Source organism: Pseudopodoces humilis, chromosome 12 (genome assembly GCF_049639895.1).
Source record: "Pseudopodoces humilis isolate 2021_Gansu_Grassland_sample_001 chromosome 12, ASM4963989v1, whole genome shotgun sequence".
NCBI classification, from domain to species: Eukaryota; Metazoa; Chordata; class Aves; order Passeriformes; family Paridae; genus Pseudopodoces; species Pseudopodoces humilis.
The window spans coordinates 19350601-19366361 of record NC_142211.1 but is presented as its reverse complement, the minus strand read 5'-3'; the positions used below and the strand labels follow the sequence as shown (position 1 = coordinate 19366361).

The 15761-nt window shown below is 40.1% G+C and overlaps 1 protein-coding gene across 13 annotated transcripts in view; it reads left to right on the top strand.

Annotated features, from left to right (window-relative positions):
- The first annotated feature begins 2738 nt into the window (after positions 1-2738).
- Positions 2739-15761, top strand: part of LOC148183468 (ubiquitin-associated protein 2-like) — a 227991-nt gene continuing 214968 nt past the window's right edge. For 8 of the 13 annotated variants that reach the window (XM_088061421.1, XM_088061419.1, XM_088061418.1 and 5 more), the window contains exon 1: positions 2761-2876. The gene's annotated coding sequence lies outside the window, so the exon portion shown is untranslated. Of the gene's footprint in view, positions 2877-3019; positions 3137-3302; positions 3396-9509; positions 9632-15761 lie in introns of those variants that run through there. The other 5 variants (XM_088061412.1, XM_088061413.1, XM_088061420.1 and 2 more) reach the window with 5 other exon arrangements.

Below are 15761 nucleotides of genomic sequence, written 5' to 3'. Positions count from 1 at the left end.
ACTCGCAGAGTAGTTATAAGAGCAGGTATGAATTTATTCAGCGCTGAGGTGCATGGGGATATCTCCTCCAAAAGCATGCACACCTTTTTGATTGGGTTTTCCCTTTTTATCCTTTACAGACCAGGTTTACACGATACGCCTAATACATATTAATTTCCTAACCCTGCCTGTCCTCACTTCATATTACAATTAGCCCCGTACCCCTTTCAGTCCTTTGGCCGCTTTTTGGGACTTCAAATCCGTTTCTTCCGGCTTAGGGTCCAGGAATCTCCTTTATCCTGTGCTGCCTTTGTCTTTGCATCTTGTTTGTGTATTCCAGCTCCTTATCTCATCTTGCAGTCTGACTCTCTTTCCCGTTCTTGTGGATTAGGGTGTCAGGGTCTGGTTTTTGTCAGACACCCCTTTTAAGCATTTCTTCCTAATTCCTAATTTCTTTGTTTCACCAGTTTAAAAATGGAATTCTATCCTTCAAGCTTCTTGGTGGGTTCAATTGTTTGAGGGGAAAGATTGGTGGAAAAAATTAGGATTTTTAATATTATGTTCAATAATGGGGCTATTATTTCTACCTTGTCTCATACCATGTTTTATCCGACTAATCCATTCTGTTGTCCAAAGCATGCAAATAGCAGCAATGCCCATTGATCCTGAGCTAGCTACAATAAAGACTGGTCAATCCAAGGGAGCACCCAAAATATCTAAAATAATGGAATTAAAAGAAAATAAAGAGAGCAGAGCTGCTGAAGCTCTGGCCAGATTTGAAGCTCAGACACAACTATTTTACAAGTAGCATTAAGCTACTGCACAGCCAAAATATAGCTCAGGATACAATAGTAACCTGCACTGATATATAATTAAGCACCCAAACAAAAGAATCAAATACTAGAATAACTAATCTTATGAAAAAGTATTGATTGTAAATACTGATTATGAAATAAGTGAACTGTATCAAAATTTATCCTAAAGCACAAATTAATGAATTAATAAAGAAAGGGGGGGACTGTGATACATAGCATGAATAAATTCGTGCTAAAGTTATAATCTTGTCTGACAAGAATCCTAGCATATTACCGGGAAATCTTCCCTGATGAGATTATAGTGATATGCAGCAAGGCCAACATGAATATTTGTCTGCAAGGGGCATATTTCCAAGAAACCTCTGTCCGATAAGATTATAACGATATGCACTCATAAATATTCATCTGCAAGAAGTGTATTTCCAGGAAACCAAACAAAATTACAACACATACGCCCAGAAACAGCATGAATATTTGTCTGCAAGAAGTGTATTCCAAAGGACCCTCGAAAAGCCTGAAAACATATAAAAAGCACCTTGGGACAGTTGCAGTTTGTGAAGCATGGTGGGGAAGTGCTGCAGAAAGCCTCCTCCCTGTATCAGCCAGTGCTGTTTGCCTGGCACAGTGCCGAACTGATTTTTGCTTATGATTTCCTTTTTATGATTGTAATTTGATTATAGAATACATTTCTTCTTTTTTATTAATCAAATTGGCTAATCGTTTATAACAGGGAAGATATTGTTATATGTGCATATTATATTATTGGCTTTTCACATATATTAAAATGAATGTTATATGCATAAAGTTAGAAAACTGTTGTATTAATATAGTTTCTTTTATTTATATTATTAAGGAAACTTAGAAATAGTGGTATAATACATATATATGTTAGGCTATAACATGATATTAAAGCACAAACTACTTTTGTTTATAGAACCCAGAGATTGAAAAGATAGTCAGAAACCCCCCACTGCATTCTTAGATTATCTTGTGCAGGTGAAGACAGCAGTCCTCCACGCCCTCCAAGGGAAGAATTTATTTCACCTGTTATCAGAGAATATAAGACCCAGTAGCACCAAGAAGACTGATCTATTGGGAAGGGGGCAAGTTAAAAACTAAACAAAGGAACATCAAAAACTTAAGAATATCTGAATATGTATGAGAATTTATGAATATGTAGTAAGATTCTGTTTTTAAGAGACAATCCTTTGTTAGTAAAATGTGCTCTCTTAGTTGAATGCAGAGACACCTGGCCGTATCTGTATATTTTACTTAATTTTTATCTCCTAATTGTCTTTCTATTAAACTTTTAAATTCTATATAAAAAATATGTGAACCTCGTTTTTCACAATATAAATCTCTGACATCATGGATTAATTTTCCTGACAAACAATCTGGCAATCTGAATGAGCCTTAATCTGTAACATAAACGACTCCTGCCAAAATTCTGGAGGGCAGAAAGTAAAGGCCACTTTTTAAAAGAAGCAAAACCTAAAAAACCCAGAGCTCCTAGTTCCAACTGCTCCTTTGACCAGTGAGAGGTACTGAACCATGATTCTAAACGTTCACCCTGTTCCTAAACTCATCCCACCAGGTCCCAGGCTGTTTCCTAGGGTGTTAAGTCTTTTGTTTCCCCGCAGCCTGACAGCTAAGGTGGGTTTGCCTGTCCCCGCAGATGGCTTTTCTGGTCGGGTTCCGTCATCACACCAACCCTCCACCGAGCGACCCCAAGAACAGCTGCGGCCTTCCCTCAGAGCAGTCCGCGGAGCAGCCGGCAACGGCAACGAGCCAGTACAGAGAAGACCCCTCACGGAAACACACCCTACGCCACCTCCCCTCAGCGCAGCTTTGAAGAGGTTTAACCAACCCCTCCGCTGCGCGGGCGTTTGGGAGGAGGGACAAAGCCCCGGTCGTATGATTGCCAGGGTAGGCGGAAGGGGTGGCGAGGAGTGAAGTGCGCGGAAGAGGATTGTGTTATGTGATATCGCGTGACGTCGTGTGGTGGGGGAAGAAGAGGAAACCAAGCAGGTGGTCACGTGACTGTGGTGGGCGCCACTGCTGCTTTGTGAGCAGATTGGGCAGGTATCGCGTAGCGGGGCCAGGGCTGCCTCCTGCGGGGAGGAGGGGCGGGGGGGGACGTATGGACGGGAATGCGCGCGCGTGCGCCTGCCCCCCTTCTTCGCTGCCTGCCCCGTTTGTGCGGTGGCTGCGGTGGATTCGTGCGCCTAAGGGGAGGCCTGGTTCCCTTTCCCATCTTAACGGTCCGGGGGCAGCTGTTGGACCCTCAGCGGTCTGAAGCCCTGGGACGAACCCGCCGCCTAGGGCTGGTTCCTCATTCTGGTGTGAGCTCTTGTCCGGTGGCGGGTGTCTCCTGGGACCGCCCCTCCCCGGCGGGCCTGCTGCCCCTTCCCAGCTGCGGGCGAGAATGAGGGTGGTGGCATGAGGGGAGGTGGATCTGCCCTACTTATGCTGGCGGCCGCCCAAGGGAAGCTTCGCCCTGCACTAGATTGCCACCTTTCCCCCTTCCCCCCATTTCCTCAGGGGCGCGGTTAGGGGCCGCTGAGTGGGTCGCGGTTGCGGGTAGCTCCTGCCTCAGTCCGGGTTCGTGTGGGGAGGGGAAGCTCACCTGGTGGGTGTCGGGAGAGGTGGATTAATTTTCTGCCCTTTTCTATTCTAGAGAGGAGGTCTTGCACCCCCTTCTCCTCATTTCTCGTCTCATTACAGCTGGGGGGGGGGTCTCTCCTGAAGGATTTGTGCTACTCCTGGTTCCTAGGGCTTGTAGGTGTGAAGAAAGGGCAGGGGGTGCAGTGGACCTTTCGGAGAAATGCATCTGGTGGAGGGAAGCGTCTTTGGGTCTCTTTCTAACCTCGAGTTGGGCCAGAGGAGGGCTGGCAGCATGGGAAGGGAACAAGTGGGTGAATAACTACTGATTTGTGCCTTGTGCAGGGTGTTACTTTCATGTTTTCTTTATCGCCTTCCCCGGTGCTCCCTCATTGGTGCGGTAGGGCAGCTGTGTCGCGGTCACAGCTACATAATTCACTGACGGTAACGTATTGGCAGCAACACTAGGTTACTTGAGGACATGACAAGGAATGAACTGTTATTTCTGTTAACCATTTCTACTTAGTCTTTTTTCACCCCGACTATGTGTGCTTGTTGAGAATTGCAAGTCAGTGCAAGGCTTTATTATTGGACTGGCTATTTTTCATTTAAAAACAAACAAAAAAAAAGCTCTTCTGTGTCTGCTATTGTTGCTGAAGAAAATTATAGCAGAAAAGTAAGCTGGTAGAAACCCTTCTGAAAGAAACTGGATGTAGAAGTGGACCTGGTGCACCTTTGAGCTTGGTGCATGGACATGCAGAGCCCCCTTGTTTGCCTTCAAAGGAACATGTGGTCTCGTGGAACAGAAACTTCGGGTTTGGTGTGGAGCTGTGTAAGGGAAGCTCATGAGGGCCAGCCTGCATTGTCTCTAGCTACCAAGCAGTAATCGGTCCTTAGTAATCTCAATTTGAGTGAATACTGAATGCTTATACTACAGCAGCAGATCAAGGTGTGATAGCCTTTGGGGTAGTGGTGGTGCCTGGTGAAATGGAGGGGCTATTCTGGTGTGAGAGCAGCTGTTTTGAAGGAGAGAAATTGGAGTTGGATGGAAGGGAAGGGGAAGGGAGGGGAAGAAGTACTTGCCATTGAAACAGAGCCCTTCACAACAATAGTATCAATTCAGTCTTCTGAGGCTTTGCTTTTTAAATATTTGCTAAGGCCTTTTAGTAATTCCCTCAATATTGATACCCGAGCCTGATCTTTCTGTGGTGGTTTGATTTAACTTGTTTGAAGAATATATTTTTAACCTTACATCAGGTAACTTGAAAGCAAGCAAGGCTAAATAATTTTGTAGCATTAATGATATTTGGGACTCCTGGAAGGTTACACTGAGAAACTGGATTAACTAGTGTAAATCAATTTTGTGGAAAATGAAGCAGCTGTGTTTATAACCTCAGCAATTTAAAGGAGGTAGGGAAGAGTGGGAATGGGCAAGCTCTGTTCTAGTTGCTGTTTTATCAGTATGTTGATTTTTTAAAAAAAGTGTTTATAGCAATAAAAACAAAGGCATGGAAATTCAGGAATTTAGACTGTGTCACTTGCATTGTTTTGGCCAGTCCTCAGAAAAACTCCTGGTGCCATGAATTGCAAAAGGATTTGACAATTCAGGACTTTGGAGTTAGACTCACCACTAAAATCTAAGGAAGCTGAGGGAAAACTCAACCAAAAAATCTTGTCTGTTATCAGGAGTGTGTGTGTGGTTTTTAATTTTTTAATTTCTTTTTTGGTGGTTTTATTTTTTTTTAGTTTTTCCAATTTTTAAGCTACCTTTATAGAACTTAGGAGCAGATTTTTGGTGTTTTACATTTCTTTTATGCATTTCTATGTGATGCTTTCCTCATAGAATGCCATTTCTTGGTATGTTTTACATTTGTTGGTGTCCCCCTAGTGATACTTACTGATTGTAGCAGAATAGTATGCTGATTAATAGTGCTTGAGAAATTTATGTGTCATGGACTGTTAATATTCTGTTAATAATTACCATTGATAATATTATTAATAATAGTAATATTTACTTGCAATTTCAATGATGTTTAATACCAGTACTTGAATAGGTACTTCATGAAAGACTAGGAATACAAACTAATATATTTTAATAATTTTTAAAATTTATCTTTGGCTCTTATTTGGTTAAAGCACATGAGCAGGACTCTGAAGACCCGTTTTCTGTGCCTGGGTTTACAAAAGCCTCATAGGACCTTGGTAAAAGAGAAGCCAAATGACTTGTCATCTTTTTAAGGTGACAGATTAAAGAAACTTAGTGTTGTATTTGTATACTTCAAAATTATTGAATGGAAGGTGCTAGAGGAAATATGTGTTGTTATTCTGCCTGAGCTTTTTGTTGAATTTATACTTGTTGATTTTTTTCTAATACAATCTGCTTGTTTGTAGCCCATTTTGTCCTCTTTGCTTCTCAGAGACCTGGTTTTGACTTGTACTGTTTTTCATATAACTTTCCTAATCAGGTTATGCTCATTAAAGTGAGTGCCAGGATGAAAGGCTGTGAAATAGCTCCTTTACAGTTGCCTCAGGTTCATATTTTACAAAAATAATACAGAGGGTTTCTCTGCTTTGCTCTGACATGAAAGTCCATATTCTTTAATTTTGGCCATCCAAACTGGGAGTTTGTTGGAACTACCCATCTGCCTGAGGCTCCTGCAGGCTGTTTCAGGTGTGGTACCCTCAGCCCTTTTCTTTTCACCACTTTGCAATGCTGCAAAGAGTAAACAGTGACTAAAGACAGATTAGAGGTGATACAGTCTGATGTCTAAGATCTCATGGCTTGCTCAGCTTGTTTTTACTATAGCATAATTATTTTGCTGAGCATATTGTTTTATTTATGTTCCCTCGAGACTAAAACTTGTAAGATAGCTTATGTGAACAACTTTGCTCAGCTCCCTTGAAGTTGTTTCTACTCTCAGTTCTCTTGAATTTTTGTGTTTTTTTGTTCAGCTGTCTTGGTGAAAGCTGCAAGGCACTGTGGCTTCTTTTGAAGGTAAATTTGCCAAGCTTCCCCCCTCCCCCCCAGCTTCTTAAATCAGTCTTCTAATAGATGAGCTTGGAGGAATTCTTAACCTGGATGTGTATAGCATTTTGCATTAAAAATGATGAAATGTTTTCCATATTGAGAGATCTTTGATCTTTCTCAAGACTTAAGGTTTACTCAAAGTAATATTTATATTGTAAACTTTATGGTTGGGGTTGGGTTTTTTTTTTTGCTTTATTGTACAGGAACCACTGGTTATTACAGATCTGCAAAAGATACAGATTCAATGGAATTTGTGTTACAGGATCATTCACTATTTGAATCCAAAGTTAAATGGAGAAAACACAAACACTTTCTTAACCTCCAGATTTAAATTATTAGGTTGTACTTTTTTTTAACCTGGTTTAATGGAGGGGGAGTACCCATCTTAATCTGTTAGGCAGCCCTATGGTTGAAGGTGTAAAATTTAAATTCAGTAGCCATGATCATATTCCTAAACATTTTAAATGGTTAGCTGTAGAGAGAGGAAGTTTTACTGCAATTTTATTCTGTGTGGTCTAGGCTTCATCTAGAACATTTCAGTTGTATTTCTTATGACTAAAATACTGTTCCTGGAAGTAGGATGATGTTTTAGAGACCATATTGAGATTGCTTTTGAGCAAAGAAAATGAATTATTATTTGTAACTGTATTTGAGCAAAGAAAATAATTTTTTATTTTCAACTGTATTTATTTTGTGAAATGTTTTGAGGATGGTGGATATAATAATATACAATGAAGCATATGGCTTCTGAAAACCCTTTTGTTTCCTCTATTTGGTTTCAAATGTTAACTGAATTGTGATTTTTTTATCATAAAACACTTGTGCCCATTGCCTCTGGTCCTGTCACTGGGTACTGCTGAAAGAGCCTGGCTCTGGTTTTGCACCTTCAGGTATTGATATGCTTTGAGACACCCTCCTCAGAGCTTTCTTCTTCTCTAGGTTAAGCTACTTGATATAGTCAAGTCTGTAGTCTTTCAGACAAACTGAAGGCCATATGCTCTTACATGCCTTTGAGAAGGAGGTGGATTAATGATTGAAATTAGTGTAGGGGTGGTGGTAACAGTAATTCTTGACTCTTGATAGGCAGAGAGGTGGGTGGGTTTGGGATGTGTGTTTAAAGTGCTGTGAAAATGCAATAAGATGCATATTTCAAATCCAAATAACTTCTGTTATTGAAAATAATGAGTAATTTGCTGTCTTTGCTCTAGCTGAAATGAAGGCCATAATTTGGCAGTTTTATAAGGAAAGAAACAGGTCAAGTATTTAATTGTCTGAGTGATAAAATTGCCCAAGTCATGTATATATTCTATCTTAGAATCGTGTGGATTGTAAATGATGGTTTAGTGTACATACAGCATGTATGATAATTTAGGCTGAGGTGCAATATGATCTCTAAAGCTGATACTTGTAATATTTTAATACTGTTGCTAGAATTGAACACCACAGCAAAGCATGTATTCCAGATGCAGTCTCAGAATTTGAAGGATGAGGTGCTGCAATTAATATAAATAAGCTGAGATATGAAGTGTACAAGTCCCTTTTCTTTCAAAATTAATAACTTGATCTTGCAGCAGAGTGCTTGGTCTTATAGATTGATGGTGAAATAGGTGACTCCTTGGTGTGTTTTAGAAAACAGGCTTTCTACTTAGGCATTTTAATGTTGCATTGCATAGCATGTAGTCAGCATATATCTGTGGGGTCAAGTGCTGTTAGTTTAGTGCAGCACTGTAATGAATGATCCTGTAAAATACAAAAATATACTTAAAAGGATATGTAAGCTTAAAAAAAATAAATAAATTCCTGTGAAAAAAATTTCTTAATGCTCTATCAATAGGAAGGAAGGTTTTAAGGAAAATTATTTGCTAATTCAGATTTTTCAAACTTAAAAAAAAAAATTCTTTGCACATTCTTAAGTTTTATTATAAGCTAGTCTGGTTTGGAAAGAAATGGTAGAGGAGAGTGAGAACCTCCTTTCAGAGACAAAAAACACATAGCAGCCAAACAACATATAATCTCAGACATGCTGAGAAAGCATGGGGAGCTGGAGCAGTGACTGTGGGTTTAGAAGTCTAGGGGTGGTTCACCCCCACTTCTGTTGTTAAGAAAATAAATATTGAATTACGTGTGATAAGAATTTTGGCAATTTGACATCATATGTAATTTGTCTCTTTGGTATCTTTAAAAAAGCAAAACAAATTTTATCTCCCACGTCCTAGTTAGTTTCTTAATCTTTTTTATATTGAACACACAAGAACAGCCTGGTTGACTTTTTGATAAAATTGCGTGGAGGGCACTTGATTTATCTGCTCCTTTCTAGTGTGTAGTATGTTTGAAGTTGTAAAGATTGTTAATCCTTCATCTCTTTTGGATAGTTTGGTATCATTTTGGTGTAGATTGGATAGACCTGACCTCATGGAAAATTCTAGGGCAACGTAACAAGAATAAGTGAATTCACATGTGACACCAAGTTGAGAAGTTGTGATCATGAGAAAAATAATGCACAAAATAAAGTAGGAAAACCTGGGGGTAAAATCAAGTTTTCTGACTGAAGCAGGTCATGATGAGGTTTAGTATCAAAAGAAATTAATAAAACCCACCTTGTTTAAAGCTAGACAGAGTGCTAACAATGGTGTTGACAAGAGAAGGAGCAGTCCATAGTTGGCAAATAAATAAAAATCTCTTGCAGCTTTCATCTCTCAGTACTGTTTATGTGGTGACAGCTTGCAGTTGTGCTGTATTAGATATGAGCTGAAACTTGATTTTAATGGAATAAACTGTTTGGGTTCTACTTGCACTATGGATTGAACTTTGAATGAATATACAACCAGGTCCCCAACATGAACTAAAACTCTTGTCACTATATTTTCTCCAAACTCTGCTCAGCCATCCTTCACTTGTGTGTGACTTCAGGAAGGATGTTTTCTGGTTGCAGAGGGTAATTATTTTCATCTCTGAAAAACCTGGTGTGGTTTGTTTTTTTTTTCCACAGCTAGAAAAACCTTTCCTTTTGTGAAGGACTAGTTAATGTTTTTTTTCAAACCTCCTAGTTAATGCAGTGCATAATTCAGTCTGAATTTTTGTTGCAGGGGGTGACCAGGCTGCAGTTCTGCTAGCTGCTTCTTTGTTGGAAGTTGTAGACACTGTAGTGCCCTTTCACTGAATGCTTCTAAGGAAACCCTAGGAGGGAAAATACCAAGGGTTACCAAAGGTAACTTTTCTGGTTTTCTTTGTTGAGAAACAGGTATGAAGAAATTTGCAATACTGATGGTTCTTTACCACTGAATGTAGCAGTGATGGAATAAGCAGCAATTATACTGTGTATTGACTAGGCTAGTATTTTCGTTTATCTCCTTAGGCTACAAAATAAGAGAGCAGAGGACTTTGAAATGGAGGTGTTCCTTTCCTCCTGTAGCAAGAGGAAGTAGAGTGTGTGCATGGCTGTGCAAGCACCAGGACCCACCTATGAGCCACTGTGGTTTCTCTGTTTCCTGACCTGAGATACTGAGTCAGTTCAGGACAGCATATGGTGTGCTGCGTGATGGGAATACATTCTCTCTTCTACTTTAGTAGTTTTTCACAGAATCAGCTAGGATGAAAAAGACCTTTGAGATAATAGAGTCCAACCTATGACCTAATACCCCCTTGTCAACTAGACCATGGCACTAAGTGCCACATCCAGTCTTCTCTTAAACACCTCCAGGGATGGTAACTCTACCACCTTCCTGGGCAGCCCATTCCAATGCCCAAACACTTTCTGTGAGGAACTTCTTCCTACTGACCAGCCTAAACCTCCCCTGGCGTACCTTAAGACTGTGTCCTCTTGTGTCACTGGTCACCTGGGAGAAGAGATTGACCCTCACCTGGCTACAACCTCCTTTCAGAGAGGGTTTGCATAAGAAAAGCCTTTTTTATGACAGAGAGCAAGAAATTAGGTCCTTCTATCAAAGATGACAGGAACATGTATTTAATTTTTCCTTCAGGTCTTAGAATATCAGACAGGCAAGAAGTTTTCTTCAATTATTACTCAGCAAAGATACATACTTTAAAAATTAACTTGCTGTTGGTTGCCCCTTCCTCACATGTTCCCCATGATGGCTGCCTCTCAAAGATAATTCCTATTTTCTATATATTATATTTCTATGTGGACCAGTTCAGCTTTTTTATTTATTTTTTTTTTCTTCCTTTCTTCCCCCCCCTTCCTTCCCCCTCTCTTATTTCATCGCAATAGCTCTGGTCTGTGTTATGGTCTAGGAAGATCCTCTAGTTCTGATGGTCCTGAGAGCGGCACTTAGATATATAGACTAACTGCATGTTATTTTCTAACTGTGTTACTTAAAGTTCCATTACAGTCAATGGTAAGTGCTGGTAACTAGCGCATCTTGCAGGTCCTTGCAAACATGAGGCTTATGATTAAGACAGGGATCAGGATTTTATTCTTTTTGCATGTGGAAGTTCAGCTGGTTGCTATCTAAAATGGTGTTCTTGCAGAAAGGCATCAAAAGATTACAATAGTGATTTTGTAGATATTGATGTTTGAAACATAAGGTTGAGCCCTCTGAATCTTCTAGGACGTTCACTCTCTTGTTTTTCCAGAATCAGGACAAATCAGGAATGTTGTCTTCTGACATCAGCAGAGCTAGGTGGGTTTTGCTAACCAGGTTTTCAGTAGTCTGAAGATTGCCTTCATTGTGTGAAAGGTGGAAGTTAGTTAGGCTTCTCCAATTTTGGTGCAATTGTCCTTTGTTGTTTTTTTTTTAAATACCAGTGAAAGTTGATTTTGGGGAAATTTAGATTCCTCCTTCAGAAATTTCTGTATGAATAAGGGTACTTGTTGCATCTGAAGTTTGAATGTTTATGAAGAAATTGAGGGCAAGTCTGTTGCATGTTTATTGGGTGTAGCTGGCAGATTTTTATTAAAACAAAGATAATCAGCAGTATATACAAAAATGTAAACCATCTGTTAGGCAGAGATGCTGGGATAATAGTAAAGATAGATATTGTGAGATTAGAAAATTTTATTTTTTTAAATAATGCTAATCATATTGCTTGACTTTTGTGATTGAAACTTGCTCTACTAGTGGAAAACATGCCCTGTTCAGTTCCCCTTCCACATCATGCTTTTGAGGGGGGCCCTGGATGTGTAACCGGCCTTTGCCTAACTCCAGTCTTTTGATGGTGAACATTTCTTTCTCTTACAAAACAATGCTGTCTTTATTTGCAAGACCTATTTGTATATTTCTGTCTTCCTCTGTATAACGTTTGTTTAAGAATAGTAATCCTTGAAATGAACATTTTTTTTTGCTGGTAGTGAAAAAGTATTGATTTCTGTAGATTGGGGGTGCTCTTAGGTCATTATAGATTGAATTGACAGATTAATAATTTTGATTAACAACTCAGTGGGTTTTAAGAGTGTTCACTTGTTTATTCAGTATGCTTTGCTAACACAAGTGGAAGTGTATATGTTAGTTTATATGTTCATGTTGGTACTCTGGCCACTCCCAGCAATCTTCTTTCATTGGTAAAACATGAAAGCGTACCGATAATACGTTTTCTCTCTCCTGTGATGTTCTGCCAGTAATGTAGGTCTACTCCTGGAAATCAATATTCTTCCTATTTACCACAGAAAACTAAGATGAGACAGAAATCTTCCAAGGGTCCATAAGCTCAGGTTTGGTGGTGTTGGCTTGGAACATTACAGACACTGAGTAATCAGCACCACTCCTGAGGAACATCTGACTCTTGGAAGCTTTTTCCCTTTCAAGCAGTAATAAAGGTGGTGAAATGCTTTAGACAACAGCTACAGACACGTTTGTTTTCCTCCACTCTTTTCTTCTCATGCTTATGTCATGCTACTGCATAACAGTAAAATCTATACTCGTTGTATATGTACAGTAGTCTATTGAGAGACCACCAGGTATTCACCACTCTTCACAGAAGTAATTGTGAACGCCATTTATTTCTATCTTTAGCACACCTTTTATAGGGTTTTACAGGGTCCGCAGGCAGAGCAAGCTACTATTGGCTAGTACACACAAGTTTACATTTCTTTCCTTGTACACAAGAATATTGTTTTGCTTTCCTTTCTCTTCTGCAGGCAAGTTTCAAGGATTTTAGCCCTTAATATTACGACTTAGTCCAGAGGCTGGTTTGTGCAGACAGGCTTTTACTAAAATATCATGCCCACCATCTGCTAAAAAACTCTCTATAGTAGTCATGCCATCATAAAGCAGTATCCTGCAGCCTTTTCTCAGCCCTGTCATTGTGAGAAATCCTGAGTAACTTTCTGATTTCTGCTTTAGGAATGGTATTCTCCAATTTAGTGCTCCCACTTAAGCCATGCTGCTGCTTGCTTCTCCCCTTTCACCTGTGGGTTACTGGAGAGGAGAATTGGAGGCAGGAATGGTAAAGATCAAGTGTTGAGATAAGAACAATTTACTGGAAACAGCAATGCGATAAGAAAATTACCAGTGACAGCAACAATATTCATAACAAAAGTGTACAAAAGAGAGAGTGATTCACATGCAAAATGCTCACCCTGACTAGTCCTTGGAACCTGTGCTACCCAACAGGTAAGGATAAAAAGGAATAAGGGAGACTCTACTGTTGAGTCACAAAGTTGAGAGTAGACCCCCTTGCTAAACTGAGCCCCAGACTTGACCAACAGTTTAGGCCCAAAGTTTTTAACAGCACTTAATTGATGGCTTAAGTTATGTAACTTTTCTCTAAAAATTCTTTTTCGTTTCTTTTTTCTCTTTCTCTGATTTTGCTGCACTTCTTCTATATTTTTCTTTCCTCCCCTGGATTTCTCAGTCTCCTCTGAGCTGAGCTCCTTTAGGATCCACCCTCATGGGGAGTCCCACTTATCTCAGTTCTCTAGGTTTGAAGAAAACTCCTGAACTCATTAGAATCTTGTTTCTCGTGTTTATTCGAAGGTCATTACAAAACTTGGTAGGTCTCTCCAGACTAGCTGCGCAAGGTTAATTCACTGCAATCTGGTACATTTCTTTCTGATGGTACAATGCCTTATGGCTCACTTTGTGTTTGAAAACACAAAATGGCTCTGAACTACGCAGTTCTTTTATCTTTATACTTATTCTTATCCAATTAACAATAGACACGTATATTATTTTTCTTAATGACCCAATGACCCATGACCTGTGTGCTACACTGTGGCATTTTCTAACCAATCACTTACTATTACCCAAAAACCTCTAGAAGAACATGAAGAAGAAAGAAGGAAAAGAAACAACAGTCTAAATCCTCCATCTTGCCTTCTGCTTTCTAAACTAACTTAAACTCTAAACTTTAACTTTTTCACCCAGTGACTTAAGAAATTCTCTAATCTACACACTCACACTTTTAGCTTTTCTATCTAACTTTAACAGTTGTTTTCATGTATCACCATGAAAACATGCTCATGAATTTCATATTATATGCAATTCAGTGTTTTTCTGGATCTTAGAACTAATTATGAGAAACAAGTGCACACTCTGTGTCTCAGACTCCAACAAGTTAAACAATTTAACTAAAGATTAATGTAGAATTTACTATAGAACAGTAACTCACCAGCCAATTTACCTACGAATCTAAAGTACTTGAGAATGTATGAGAGCAACATTCCTAGTCCATTTAGTATAGCATATTCACACTTGCGTGCACACAGACCTAAAGAATATGTACAAGGTCAATATGTACCTGTGAAAAATTCCCCTCAAAATCAGTGACATACTCACGTTGGATGCCTTTGCATCTTCTCAGTGGGTGAAGGGTTGAACCTTGAGGAGTGGGGGGTATCAGCCTGGGATCTGTCATTGGCATTCAGTGATCCTCCAAGTATAGCAAACTTGGGAGTTTGCTGGCTCTGAGAGGCCCTACTCAGAGGGAGGTTGCTGGTCATAGCCTGCTGTGGTCCAGGAGAGCTCAAAGGGTCTCACTTTGGACTGCTGTTTATAAGGCTTCAAGAGAGTGGGCTTTAGTCATAGTAGTTTTCCATCCTGGCCACAATTTGGGGCGGTAACTTTCTTTGAAAGTTCAATAACAGAAATATTAGTCCACTTGGGTGGTTATTCAGGCAAGAAAAAGAAGTTTCCAAGGCTGTTTGTTAAAAAGCAGGAGTTCATTAAACAGCACCAGTTTCTGGGAGAAGACAGTGTTTCTGATAAACTCAAGAGGAGCTCAGCCCAGGTGCTGCTGTCAAGGCTGAGGCTTAATGAGCATTTCTCAGATCATAGTGTGGCTCAAGGGTGGAGAGGGGATGTACCACCACACTATAACTAGTTTAGTGCACAATCTTTGAAGTAATTATATTAAAGCTAGAAAAAACAATTATTAAGTAGAGATTGATATTATCCATACCAATGATGGTGGGCAAATCTCTTGCTCATCCTCAAGGAATAGCCTTGGTGGGCATTCCCACTCAAGGAAGGATATTTTAGAAGACCCTGCCATTGAAAAGCAGGACTGAGCTTTTATACTAACGTTTGACTGTCAGTGGTGTTTCTGGGCCAGCTGTGTCAGCTCAGCAACTTTAGATAAGTTATCAGTATTATCACTTGTTGGTTCCTTTATCTCAGGTACTTTGCCAGGTCTGCCATATTTTCACATCACTATAGGGATGTTTAACTTTGGGGCTGATGAGTCAGGCTGGTTTCAGCATTTCTTCAACACCAAAAGCTGCATGACCCCCCCCTTCTCCCTCCACCAGCAATAGCTTTGCAAATAGGGTATTGTTCAAGTTGTTTTACCACCACTCCAGGCAGACCATCCTGCTACATCCCCATCTTATTAGGAATATCCCACTTAATGCTCAAAATTGTAGTTACTATGGTAATTTGAAGGCAGTTGCTAACTGCCTTCCTCCTTCCTGTTGCTGTGGTCCTTTAAAGTAGGTGTGGTAAGGTGTGAAACACTTCACCCGGTGTGGTGATGTCCATGCCAGGGAGGTGCAATGTTGCCCTCGTCAGTGCACTGTCAGTGGTGGAGCAGGGCCCTTCAGCTGCTTCTCATGCTTGGGCTGGGCTGGTTGTTGTGTCTACTGTCAATTGTGCTTTAAGATGACTGTATTACATCTGAAATGGGTTATAACATGCCCATGTTGGCTTGATGGAGACTGTCAAACTGGGGGTGTTTCCACAGTTGTCTGAAAGTGAGTCCAAGTTCATACTGCTGCCAGGAAGAGGCTCTTACCATCACTGGTTTTCTGCTTCAGACCTGTTACCAAATTGTACTGCTCATGAGTTGAAGTCAACAAGATGAGCATGTTCTCTAAAGATCTTGTATTCAGGTTGTTTGGGCTGTTTTCATAGCAGGCTGACCTTCCTGTGCTGCTTCATCCCCCC